The sequence below is a fragment of the Triticum urartu genome, chromosome 7A (genome assembly GCF_056163025.1).
Source record: "Triticum urartu cultivar PI428250 chromosome 7A, HENAU_Tu73, whole genome shotgun sequence".
NCBI classification, from domain to species: Eukaryota; Viridiplantae; Streptophyta; class Magnoliopsida; order Poales; family Poaceae; genus Triticum; species Triticum urartu.
Genome location: NC_141879.1, coordinates 52,928,670 through 52,941,309, shown reverse-complemented (window position 1 = coordinate 52,941,309; position 12,640 = coordinate 52,928,670). Strand labels below are relative to the sequence as shown.

Sequence of the window (12,640 nt, the reverse complement as noted above, 5' to 3'; positions counted from 1 at the left end):
CTATTGTGAGAGAATGAATAAACTCTTCACAATCTTCTTAGTTGCTTCGTCTGCTCCATCGTTTGCTTTAAATCCTCTGAAGCAATACACCTCCAGCCGGAAATCACACTGATGTTGTAACCTCGTGTGTAGAAATCTAGACAGGTGTAATCACAAATTCTGATGCTTCCTAGTCCTAGGATGTCAGTGGATTTTAGTGGCATTGCAAGTGCGATTCCAGTTCTAACTAAGTGCACAACTTGTGTACATTGTGTTTGTGCTATTATTGGTCTGAACCAAGCAAAGATCGAGCTCTGTTCCTTGCCCGCACAGCTATGCAAATAGCTTGATAGCTGGGGAGACGCGTGCCACCGGCTGATAAGACCCGTCGCACGGCGAGGCGAGGGTAGCGGCGTTCCGATTGGAGAAGGCGAAGACGATGGCCGGCGTAGATTGACGTGCAGACCATATCTTGTTGGCAAGTCATATCAAAAGCTTTTAGTATGTGTTTGGAATGAAGAAATATGTTCCCTTGGTTAATTAGTGGAAACTGTACTACATGAAACAGCACTTCAGCTTGTTGTGGCCTCTGTTTTGAGCGGCATTTGCTGTCAGCTCTGTTCTGAGCGCTTATTTCTCACCACTTGGCTGCACATAGAAATTTGCCTTCTAAAATGAGATGCGGAATCAATAGAGCTTATCTTAAGAAATACTGGTATATTTTTCCACTTTGAGAGAAAATTAGTCACTGCCCCTCTTAATTCAGCGAGTTGGGAGAAAGCAAATAATCTCATAGCATACCATGTACTAGTAGTCTGGACTCGTATGAATCATGAGTGCGACTGAATTGACTATCGGTTTCTTGCCCTCTTGGTACGGATTAAAACTGGTATGGAACTTCAAAGTCGTCTTGAGGTAAATCCTTTGTGTTGCTTGGTCGTCACTGCTTCTTCGACCGTTCGTTGTAATTCCTCTGAGGCAATACATCTCCAGGGGCAGACGTAGTCACAAATCCTGATGCTTCCTAGTCCTAGGATGTCAGTGGGTTTTAGTGGCATTTGTATGCGCGATTCAAATTCTAACTATGTACATAACTTGTGTACGTTATGTTTGTTGTATTACTGGTATGAACCACGGAAAGACCAAGCTATACTCCTTGCCGGCACAGGTATGCAGATGGCTTCTTCACAAACTATATATGAGCATGTTCCACATAGCAACGGCCGAGCTCTGCGCCTTGCCCTCACAAGTTGTAAACTGTATATATGAGCATGTTCTATCTCTCTTCATCTCTTCTCACCCTCCAGTAATTAGGAACACCCACTACAATAATGTCCGTATGGTACAACAACCATGATGTTGATGCTTTCGAGCTATTCAACATTGTCATAGAGAGCACATGTTTACCAATTCCGGATAGAAGTTCTGATGAGACAATTCGAGCTCACAATGTATCCGGTAAGAAAGTCGGTATGGTAACCACTGCTCCAGGGAGCCATGGATGGCCATCTTGGGGCTCGAAGCATCACTGAAGCAAAATGCAACCCTCCCCAGCATCGACAACTAAGATGTGAGCCAGCTGAGTCGACACAGGTCCTAGAATAGCAGAGCGCAGTCGCTCGATCCTTGTAAGTATGTTCTTGTACCTGACCAAAACATCCACTGAAGTGAAGTGCTGAAGTTCTTCGGAGTTCATACTTCATAGGAGCAAACTTGAAGAATTTGTGCGCCAAGTCTTTCAGAGAGGCGCAGTTAGGGGAGCAGTTTGAGACTGTTTAGCTAAGGCTACCTCACCGTGTTTCCTGGTCTATCAGTTTTTGGACCTAATTTATTCTTTACTCCTGTGCTAAGAGAGCCTTGGCTCAGTGTTTGGGCATGCGATTGTGGAGCCTAACTATCTGAGTTTAATTCCTAGAAGTGACAGGTGATGCACACGGAGTTTCTCATATTTGTCTTGGTACTCATACTAAATTGGTTGTATGTATCCCTAGTTGGTGCAGAGGCCGGGAAATGAAAAGTTCTCCCATTTTTGAAGGTTTCGTAGGTCTATACAACTGCCCCGTGTCGCTCGCCTAGGCGACACGGGCGGCGATTGGATCTCGCCCAGCCTAGCAGCTCCCTTCACTGATCCCCAAACCTCGCCGCCGCCAAGGGTTGCCACCGGGCGAAGCCTGCATGTGGAAGGCGACAGCAAGGCGTCCTTCCTCCATGGCGGTGACGGGTACATCCTCCAGCGGCGGCGCATGGGTTACGGGCTGCGGCATGGCGATGCCGGTGACCCAACGTCGACAATGGGTGGAGGGATCCGGTGCTGTTGGCTAAGATGCTGTGGTCGGTGCAGCCACGCGCTTCGAGCCGATGTGCATGGACGGGCCTGTAGAGCACCGGTTGTAGCGGCTGGAGGCGCGGTGATGGTGGTTGTCTGCTGCTGCGTGATTGCGTGGTGGTCGCGGTAGCCGACCAGGCGACGGTGGTTAGGCAGCCGCAGCTGGACCCTTTCGTCTAGTCCTCGTCAGAGAAGGCGGCGATGTGTGTACATGACACTTGATGGAGGTTCTTCGAACTGATCTACGTGAAATCCTGCTCTCGGCTAGCTGCCAAGGCCGGTGATGGCAGTGCTCTTCGGTGTCGTTCCCTTCTTGAAGGCATCACCGTTGAGAAGTTCCAGACCATCATCTGCTACATTTGGGATAAACCCTAGATCCTTAGATCGGATAACGGCGACGCTGTTGTGTCATTTCCTCCTTGGGGGCATCATTTTTGGAGGTGTACACGGGCTCGAGGGATCAGTGGACGGTATTTTGCTGCAGTGGTGCTTCATCCTACACATTGATGGCGGTGGATCTCGATGGCATGGCACAGTGGAGACTTGGTGTTCGATGTGTGGCGATGGACTCGCGCAGGAGGACGACGTTGTCTGGCGTCGTGGTGGCGTCGACGGTAGAGAGGCCTGGCAAGGCCGAAGCGTCAGTATCTACTCTAAAGATAGATCGTTGGAAGATGGTGGTGACGGCCATTGCAGTGTGCGTATGTGGTGCCCATTAAGAGTGCGCCGGAGCGGTGTGTGACCCAGTCCCGGCATTGTGGCTTGGATGGGGTACCCTGCTTTAGATGCTAGGTTTGGTGCGATGTCTTTTTGGTATTAGTCTCAGACAGTCGGCACCCCTTTAACAAGTGGATAGAAGTATCGACAGGTGTTGCTAAGATGGAGGCTTCAGGCTTACTGATGTATTACTTTATAAGGTTCTTGTGAATAATTAATAAAATGGCTGCATGCATCGTCCAGGTGCAGAGTCCGGTTGTATATCCTCTTTTTCAAAAAAATAAAAATTCTTTACTTCACCCCCATGTATCACTGATAGATCAAGAATAAGATATTGTGACACTGTACAAAGTTTACACTCAAATACGCATCCTAATTTTAGGATTTGTAACTTCCCAAATGTTTTCTTTCAAACGTTTGTGGAACAGATTCCCTAATTTTGCAGATATTTTATCTTGTCAGCAAGTCATGTCCAAAGTTGTTAGTTTGTGTTCTCAATGAAGAAATATCTTCTCACCCTTAATTAGCTGAAATTGTACGTACTATGTACACTCAAACAACACTACAGCCGCCTCTGTTCTGTCTTGTGCGTGCTTGCTGTCCACTTTATTCTGAGCGCTTAATTCTCACTATGTGGCCACACCTAAAAAATCAACCTATAAAATGAGAGATACTGAATGAATAGAGTGTAACTTCAGAAATACCAGTATTTCTTTTCTTTCAGACAAGATCAATCACGGTCCCTATAATACAGCCAATTGGGAGAAAACAAATACTCCTTTTTAAAGAGTGATTCATGATTCCCAAACATGGTAGGGGAACATGAATGCTGCACTCTGTGAATCACGAATTGGAAAGAAGTGACTATCCACTTCTTGCCCTCTTGTATGAAACATGGAAGACTGCCCGAAGTGAATCGAGAAATAAGAGATCCAGTCACTCCCACGCCTCAGAGCTCAGGCGATTCGGGCCGTCCATCTCATTTTACTGATGCGAATCTAACCGTCGGATCGAGCATCTGGATGATCTGGGCCGCCGGATCAAAAAAGGCGTTGTAGCAATGAATAGTTACCGTCGTCTCGTGCCACCGTGCGTAATTCCGCTGCCCCACCGAGGGCATTTCCGTCATTTCACCAACAGGGGGTATAAAAAGGAGGCGGCTCCCGTGGCGGAGACCTAGCCGCCGCCTCCTCCAGCACCCGCTCGTCCCTCCTCATCCACCCAACCCCTAACCCTAGGAGCTCCCGCCGCCGCCGTCTACTTCGCCCAGCCGGCCGGACCGCCACCACTACAAGAAATATGTCAACTTGTGACCTTCTGTTAGTGACCCTGGAAGAATTGGTCATAGATCTATGACCATTTCAGACTAATTGGTCAAAAGTTGTTCGGGGGGCTTCAAAACCTAAACTATAACGACCATTTTGGTCAGAAAGGTCGTAATTTTCTTACACGAAATGGTCATAAAGCAGATAGCACTGGTCTGCTGCCTTATTTCCAGCTGATCATGACCAATATAGATGGTCATAACCTTGTAAATTATGGTGGGTTGCTATGACTAGGCGCCACCTCATCAGTTTTGCCTATGTGTCATGTCCATGTGGCAGTTTTTGCCCTAGGTTGTGAAGCAACCTATATTTCTGTCATTCCCAAAATTTCCCAAAAAATCTCATAAATTTTTTGGGTCATATCTTCATCAAATATGTAAAAATCCTTCCTTGCCTAGTTCAAAACTAATTCAACAATATTCATTTTCCTATTCTGTTCACGACAGCACTTTATGAAGGAAGTGCTATTTATATATTCTTGATTGCCCTCGGAATTTTTGGGCACTCTTTCCTATCCAAATCATTACCACATGACAAAATTCAGCTCCACTTGCCTAGCAAATCTTCCTCGGCAAATTTCCAAAGTTTTTGTCCACCTAGAAGCATTGTGAAGGAAGTACCTTTTTTATATATCCAAATGACATGAAATTTATACAGTTTCTTCATATGCCCAAACTATCACACTCCTCCAAATTTCAGCTCAGGAAAATTATCTATGTGAGCCCAGGTTCAATTTATATTTTACGGCCAAATTGGCACGTTGCAAAGCAAGTGTTATCTAGACCCCTCCTATTAACCTCAAACTCTTTGGTCACTCTTCCATACCCAAATCATTGCCACATGATAATATTCAGCTCCATTTTCCTAGTCAATCTTTCTCAGGAAATTTTCAAAGTTTCTACCTCGAGAGAAGCTTTATGAAGTAAGTACTAGCTAGGCTTACCCAAATGATCTGAAAATCTACCAAGGCATAACCATACCTATGTAACTTACCTACACGAAATTTGAGCTCATTTCATTCATCCAATTTCTCTCACTAGTTTTCCCAAATTTCTGTCCATAGAAGAGCATTGTGAAGGAAGTACCACTTTGGCATGTCCAAATGGTGTCAATTTTCTACGGTTCTTTCCAATGCCCAAATAACCATCCTGCACCAAATTTCAGCTCAATCCATTCATTATTTTGAGCCCAGCTTCAACATTCATATTTCTGTCCAGTGTGGTACTTTGCAAAGCAAGTACCACCTAGGATCCTCCTTTTGATCTGAAAATTTGCGAAGACATTCTTATTAGTAGATAATCATCCTCAGCAAAAACTCACGCCCATTGGCCATGTGCATTTCCCGTACCGCTAATCAAACACTTGGCTGCTAATTCATGTTTGAGCATCGATCGGTCTCCTCGTGAGAATCTTATGTTGTAATTTTCTTCCTAGAACCTACCCGGGGAGTGCCCAACCCACTAGACATGCTTAGGCTGCCCAGAACACATGGCAACGCCACGGTCACGCGGTGACCACGCGTCGGGCATGCGAGTTTACGCGCTCTAGAGTTGGGGGCCTTGGCCACCGCCCAAACCTCGACGTATCGCCATAAAACCATGTATTTATGATTAAATATGTACTTATGTAACTATAAATGATTTTTGGAAAAAATAAATAGTAAACTATGAGGCAGCTGCATTTCAAATTTGACCCGCTTCCTACTGAATCGGCGGGAATTTGTCTTTTTCACCAGAGGTGGATCAAAACTTTTGACGCCCAACAATTTTGTCAATTGTGCATTAAATATGGCCTAGTATTTTATAAAAATGATTTGGTCTAATTTTGCAACAATTATTTGGGAGGTCCTTCACAAAAAAACCTCCTTTGGGGCACTCGAAAAATGGAAAATGGTTTTTTCGTCCAAAGAAAATGAAAAATTCCTTAGGCAACATTGTTTGCCATTCCAAGATACACCCTTGTGCACAATATGGGATCATTTGAACAAATTATGCCATGAATGTGGCCATAAGATTAATCATTTGGCTTGAAAGCCATTGATATCCACACGTGATAGCTCGATTTTGAGAACACTTTTTTAAAATAATTGCAGTATTACAAGTTTGTTATTTTTCCTGGGAACTTGGCCACATATAATGACACAATGCGAAGGTTTCCCAATTTTTTGATTTTTTTGAATTTTTTATGCCCGTTTCGAAATGCGGTCAAAACGGCGGTTGAATCTTGAATTTTTTTGGTGTTTCTCTGATTAAATAGGTACTTATGTAACTAGAAATGATTTTGGAAAAAATAAATAGCAAACTATGAGGCAGCTGCAGTTCAAATTTGACCCGCTTCCAGCTGAATCGGTGGAAATTTGTCTTTTTCACGAGAGGTGGATCAAAACTTTTTGCACCCAACCATTTTGGCAATTGTGCATTAAATATGTCCTAGTATTTTATAAAATTGATTTGGTCCAATTTTGCAACAATTATTTGGGAGGTCCTTCACAAAAAACCCTCCTTTTGGACACTCGAAAAATGAAAATGGTTTTTTCGTCCAAAGAAAAATGAAAACTTCTTTAGGCAACATTCTTAGCCATTCCAATATGCACCCTTGTGCACAATATGAGATCATTTGAACAAACTATGCCATGAATGCGGCCATAGGATTGGTCATTTGGCTTGAAAGCCATTGATCTCCACACGTGATAGCTCGTTTTTGAGAACACTTTTTTAAAATAATTGCCGTATTACAAGTTTGTTATTTTTCCTAGGAACTTGGCCACATATAATGACACAATGCGAAGGTTTCCCAATTTTTTGATTTTTTATGCCCGTTTCAAAATGCGGTCAAAACGGCGGGAATGACCGTTCTTAGCTAGTGGTTGAATCTTGGAATTTTTTTGGTGTTTTTATGATTAAATAGATACTTATGTACCTAGAAATGATTTTTGAAATAAATAAAGAGCAAACTACAAGGCAGCTACAGTTCAAATTTGACCCGCTTCCAGCTGAATCAGCGGAAATTTGTCTTTTTCATGAGAGGTGGATCAAAACTTTTTACACCCAATCATTTGGTCAATTGTGCATTAAATATGTCCTAGTATTTTAGAAAAATGATTTGGTCCAATTTTGCAACAATTATTTGGTAGGTCCTTCACAAAAAAACCTCCTTTTGGGCACTCGAAAAATGGAAAATGGTTTTTTCGTCCAAAGAAAATGAAAACTTCCTTAGGCAACATTGTTTGCCATTCCAATATGCACCCTTGTGCACAATATGAGATCATTTGAACAAACTATGCCATGGATGTGGCCATAAGATTGATCATTTGGCTTGAAAGCCATCGATCTCCACACGTGATAGCTCGTTTCTGAGAACACTTTTTTTTTAAAATAATTGCCGTATTACAAGTTTGTTATTTTTCCTAAGAACTTGGCCACATATAATGACACAATGCGAAGGTTTCCCAATTTTTTGATTTTTTTGATTTTTTATGCCCGTTTCAAAATCTGGTCAAAACGGTGGGAATGACCGTTCCTAACTAGTGGTTGAATCTTGGAATTTTTTTTGGTGTTTCTATGATTAAATAGATACTTATGTACCTAGAAATGATTTTTGGAAAAAATAAAGAGCAAACTACAAGGCAGCTACAGTTCAAATTTGACCCGCTTCCAACTGAATCGGCAGAAATTTGTCTTTTTCATGAGAGGTGGATCAAAACTTTTTACACCCAACCATTTGGTCAATTGTGCATTAAATATGGCCTAGTATTTTAGAAAAATGATTTGGTCCAATTTTGCAACAATTATTTGGGAGGTCCTTCACAAAAAAACCTCCTTTTGGGCACTCAAAAAATGGAAAATGGTTTTTTCGTCCAAAGAAAATGAAAACTTCCTTAGGCAACATTGTTTGCCATTCCAATATGCACCCTTGTGCACAATATGAGATCATTTGAACAAACTATGCCATGGATGTGGCCATAAGATTAATCATTTGGCTTGAAAGCCATTGATCTCCACATGTGATAGCTCGTTTCTGAGAACACTTTTTTAAAATAATTGCCGTATTACAAGTTTGTTATTTTTCCTAGGAACTTGGCCACATATAATGACACAATGCGAAGGTTTCCCAATTTTTTGATTTTTTTTGAATTTTTTATGCCCGTTTCAAAATGCGGTCAAAACGGCGGGAATGACCGTTCCTAGCTAGTGCTTGAATCTTGGAATTTTTTTGGTGTTTCTCTGATTAAATAGATACTTTTGTACCTAGAAATGATTTTTGGAAAAAATAAATAACAAACAATGAGGACGCTGCAGTTCAAATTTGACCCGTTTCCTACTGAATGAGCGGAAATTTGTCTTTTTCATGAGAGGTGGATCAAAAATTTTGACACCCAATCATTTGGTCAATTGTGCATTAAATATGTCCTAGTATTTTAGAAAATTGATTTGGTACAATTTTGCAACAAATATATGGTAGGTCCTTCACAAAAAAAGTCATTTTGGGCACTCGGAAAATGATTAAAAATAGCTAGAAAGATCAGAAATGCATAGAAATTGGTCCTTATCCATAAAATGTGGTCTAAATCTAGTGAAAATTTGTGTGGTGCCATTTTGCAAAATATTTTTGATAGCTACTTCACAAAATCCCTCTATTTTTAGTACTTAGACATTTTTTTAAATCACTGGTTTTTCGAACCAATCACGACTCTTCCCACGGATTGATGACATGGCGCCCATCCATCCATCCATCCATCCATCTCTCCATCCCACATCCATCCATCCATCTATCTACAGAAAAAAAGAAAATAAAATGAAAAAGAGATACCCCCCACCCGCAGCCCAAACCCTAGGTCAGATCCCATCGACCCCTCCCATCGCATCCCTCCTCTCCTCGCAGCCGCCGCACTCCTCCTCCCTCAGATCCTCGCCGCCGCCACCTCCTCCCAGATCCCACTCTCCCCGACCCAGACCTCCCTCTCTCTGCCATCCCAAACTCGCCGCCGGCCTCCCCCACCCCCGCCGCCGCCGACCTCTTCATCGCCCCCAGCGCTGGCCATCCTTCCTTCCACCATCCAGATCCCCCGTTTCCTCACTGTCTCGTGTCACCGCTACCACCTCCCTCCGGCGGAGCTCGTCGCCGTTCCCCACGCCCTCCTCCTCTCGCCCCTCCCCTTCCCACTCCCCACAGCGACGGCCGACGGCCTCACCGCGGCGCAAAATCCCCCACCACCATGAAGCCAGCGAGGATGTTCCCGTTATGGCCACTGGTGTCCCCGCCGCTGCCACGGGCCCTCGCCGCCCGTCTCTGTGCGGCGGCTGCGCGTGGTGCGGTGCATGGCCAAGGAGCGACGGGTGCGAATGGTGGCGAAGCAGATCCAGCGGGAGCTGGTGGACATGCTGACCTGCGACCCCGTCATGCAGCGCGCCGTCCTCCCCGAGGCCTCCCTCGACGCCGACCGCTACCTCTCCTCCCCCACCACCATCGCCGACGTCGAGCTCTCCAACGACTTCCAGGTCATGCCCAGACTCTCCCTCGAAACGATGCGGCTGCGCTGCAATCTGGGATGTTGAGTTCCTTGTCTCTGCTCCAGTTTGTGTCTGCAAGTGTGCAAGGTGTATGTGTCCGTGGTTGGGGAAGAAGGTGGCCATGGCCGGGCTCAAGGACAAGACCAAGTACCTCCAGGTCACGCCCGAGCTCTCCAACGACCTCCAGGTCACGTCTGCTTACTTCCCATTTTGTTTATAGATCATTATGCTAGTTTCTGTCTTGTTTAATTGGTTAATTGTTCATGCTTGAAGTTAATTAGCTGGACTAGTTGGTTAGTTACACACTGGTTGGTGCAATCTAGCTCAAGTGTATATATGCATGGATGTATGTGTTTTGTAGTTGAAGGAGTTCATTCTGTGCAGCCGGAGGCGTACAAGTTCAAGATCGGCGACCGGGTTTTTCGGAGGCCCGGAGACCCACCCCTGGACCAAGTTATCGAGATGCTACAGAAGCACAAGGATAAGTCTCAAGATGAAATCTAGCTAGCTGGCTACAGTATGCCTTATGCTCTCGTTGATTTATTTCTTTTGCGCTCTTTTGCAGTTCTATATTGATGAGTGAGCGATCTGGTTGCAGCTAGCTAACTGCCTCTAGATTGTAACCCTGTTATGGGATGTGTGGTTGCGCATGCGTTCTGCATTGTCAAATGTGTTCTCTGTTGTCACACATCGTATGCAATGTTGTTCATATTTTTTATATTTGTTGTCATGCGACGCGGTCACTGAATTGCTCAAATTTGCTGGCCAAGTACTATGTAGTGCTGTTCTATGCTAGGCTACCAGGCTAGGTAACTTCTGTATCAAAATCATGGTTCTAATCTTTACTATTATCTGCCATGGATAAACAATGATGCATCACAGGTAGTAGTAGTAGAGTCGGACTTGGTGCTGCATTGCCCAGTTATTAGCTCCTCGATCTGTTCCTCACAGCATGGGGTCAGCACTTTACCTCAACTTGTCTGCATTTTCTCTCACACACTAGACTTGCTCATCCATAACACAATGGCAGTGCGTGAGTGAGTCCTGTAGGTATGTATGTTTTTGGGCTGGTTGTAGATGGCTTTGTATGTTATGGTAGTGTGCTTGCTCTCCCTGCTCTGCTTTCGCTTGTAGAAAAGAAGAGCAGAGCAGGGTAAGTAAAACACACTAGCAACTCTCTAATTAGAACACCAGATGCTGTGCAACTCCCTACTAGTAGATACCAACCACATGTATCTACAGATTTACTACTAAATCCAATTACAGTACTACCCGATGTTGTGTGATTCCTTCCATTCTATGATTGATAAAGGAAGTACTTCATTAGTAACGAGACATGCTAATCTGGTGCTGAAATTTATAAGCAACTAAATTGTGCAGAATTAATTTTCACATTCAAATCGATGGTATGTCATGTGTGCACCATGGACAGAAATTTCAGAGCCAACAGAAAGAAATTCTACTCTTTACTGCAGAACAATATACAACATTACTTTGTTGGTTGCCTGCTAATTGTGTGCAAACTGCTTATCAATAGCTTATCAAGCACCGCCTGACAGGCTCGCATCGCTCTGCTGTCGTAGTTGTGCCGTCAGTGCTCTTTCCTCTCTGTCTGTCTACGACAGCAGGATTCATGCACCAAACCAAGAACCTGAATCTTTTGTTAGGCTGCTAGTAAACTAGGTTGTACTCCTTCCAATTGCAAGTTGGATAGAACCTGCAATTAAGTGCACAGACATACATGGATTCTGGTTCAATTCGTATGTATGTCTGTATGTGCATGCTTACGACTTTGACTAAAACTAGTTAATTCATTGTTCTACCTTGAAGGTGACCAGTCCCTAGTTGCGTGCTTTGGTCGGTCCTGCTAATTTCAGTTCCTATGATTTTTAATCTCTATTTTCTATTTTCCCCAGCTACCAAGACTCTAAGTTTGTGGTGATGGCAGCTGACACGAAGCCGATCGAAATCTTCCCCCACCCCCTGTTGCTCCCTAATGATAACAAGGTAGAAATTCTGTCCGTATGCTGCATCATATATAGTACTGCTAATTAGTTTGTATGCCGTTGCTTGCGTGATATGGTTAGACCGACGACTGTCAAGCTCATAATTCTATATGATGTGTCAAAGGTTAACAGAATATATGATATGACTTGTGTGCTGACCTCTAGTATCTTGCTTATCTGCAGTGTGTTTGTTGTATGCTTGCCTTTCTTTGGCCTACTATTCTTATTTATCAAATGAAAGGACATTCTGTTTGGCAGTGGGCGGTTTTGCTCAAAAATAAGTAAATAAATTGTATGTGCATGCTGAAATGTTAGATGTCTGTTGGTTGCTGTATATGGGCAAGATGAATTCAATCTTGATGTGTACTTGTCAATTCTAGCTTATATTGGTGTCTTGCGATCCTAAAAAATTATTGAATCCTGCTGTGTACTTGTCAATCCTGCTGTGTGTTCATATTGCGTCTCTGTTTTCTTGTATGAACGAGTTATCTCATTTTAACTAGCTGGAGAACAAAAAGCATGGTACTAGCTCAATTTTTGTTATCATTCTAAATAAGTTTCCTTTTCTTGAATGGCCTGTTCTGATTCTTCACCTTTTCTGATTCTTCCCTGCTGATTCATGTAACAGGGCGACCGAGGAAGGCATGTTGTCTGTTTTCTTGAAGGTCGCTTTGTTTGTTCCCAGCCCTAACTACAGTTGTCCAGCTAGTTCGGCATGTTGTTCATATCACTATTGTAGTCCAACGAGTTTGGCATGTTGTGAGTTTGTGATTGCTT

The 12,640-nt window shown here is 43.6% G+C and overlaps 1 pseudogene; it reads left to right on the top strand.

The window, feature by feature from the left end:
• Nucleotides 1–9,577: 9,577 nt before the first annotated feature.
• On the top strand, nucleotides 9,578–10,440 carry LOC125518275 (putative ribosome-binding factor A, chloroplastic pseudogene; annotated as a pseudogene).
• The last annotated feature ends 2,200 nt before the right edge of the window (nucleotides 10,441–12,640 follow it).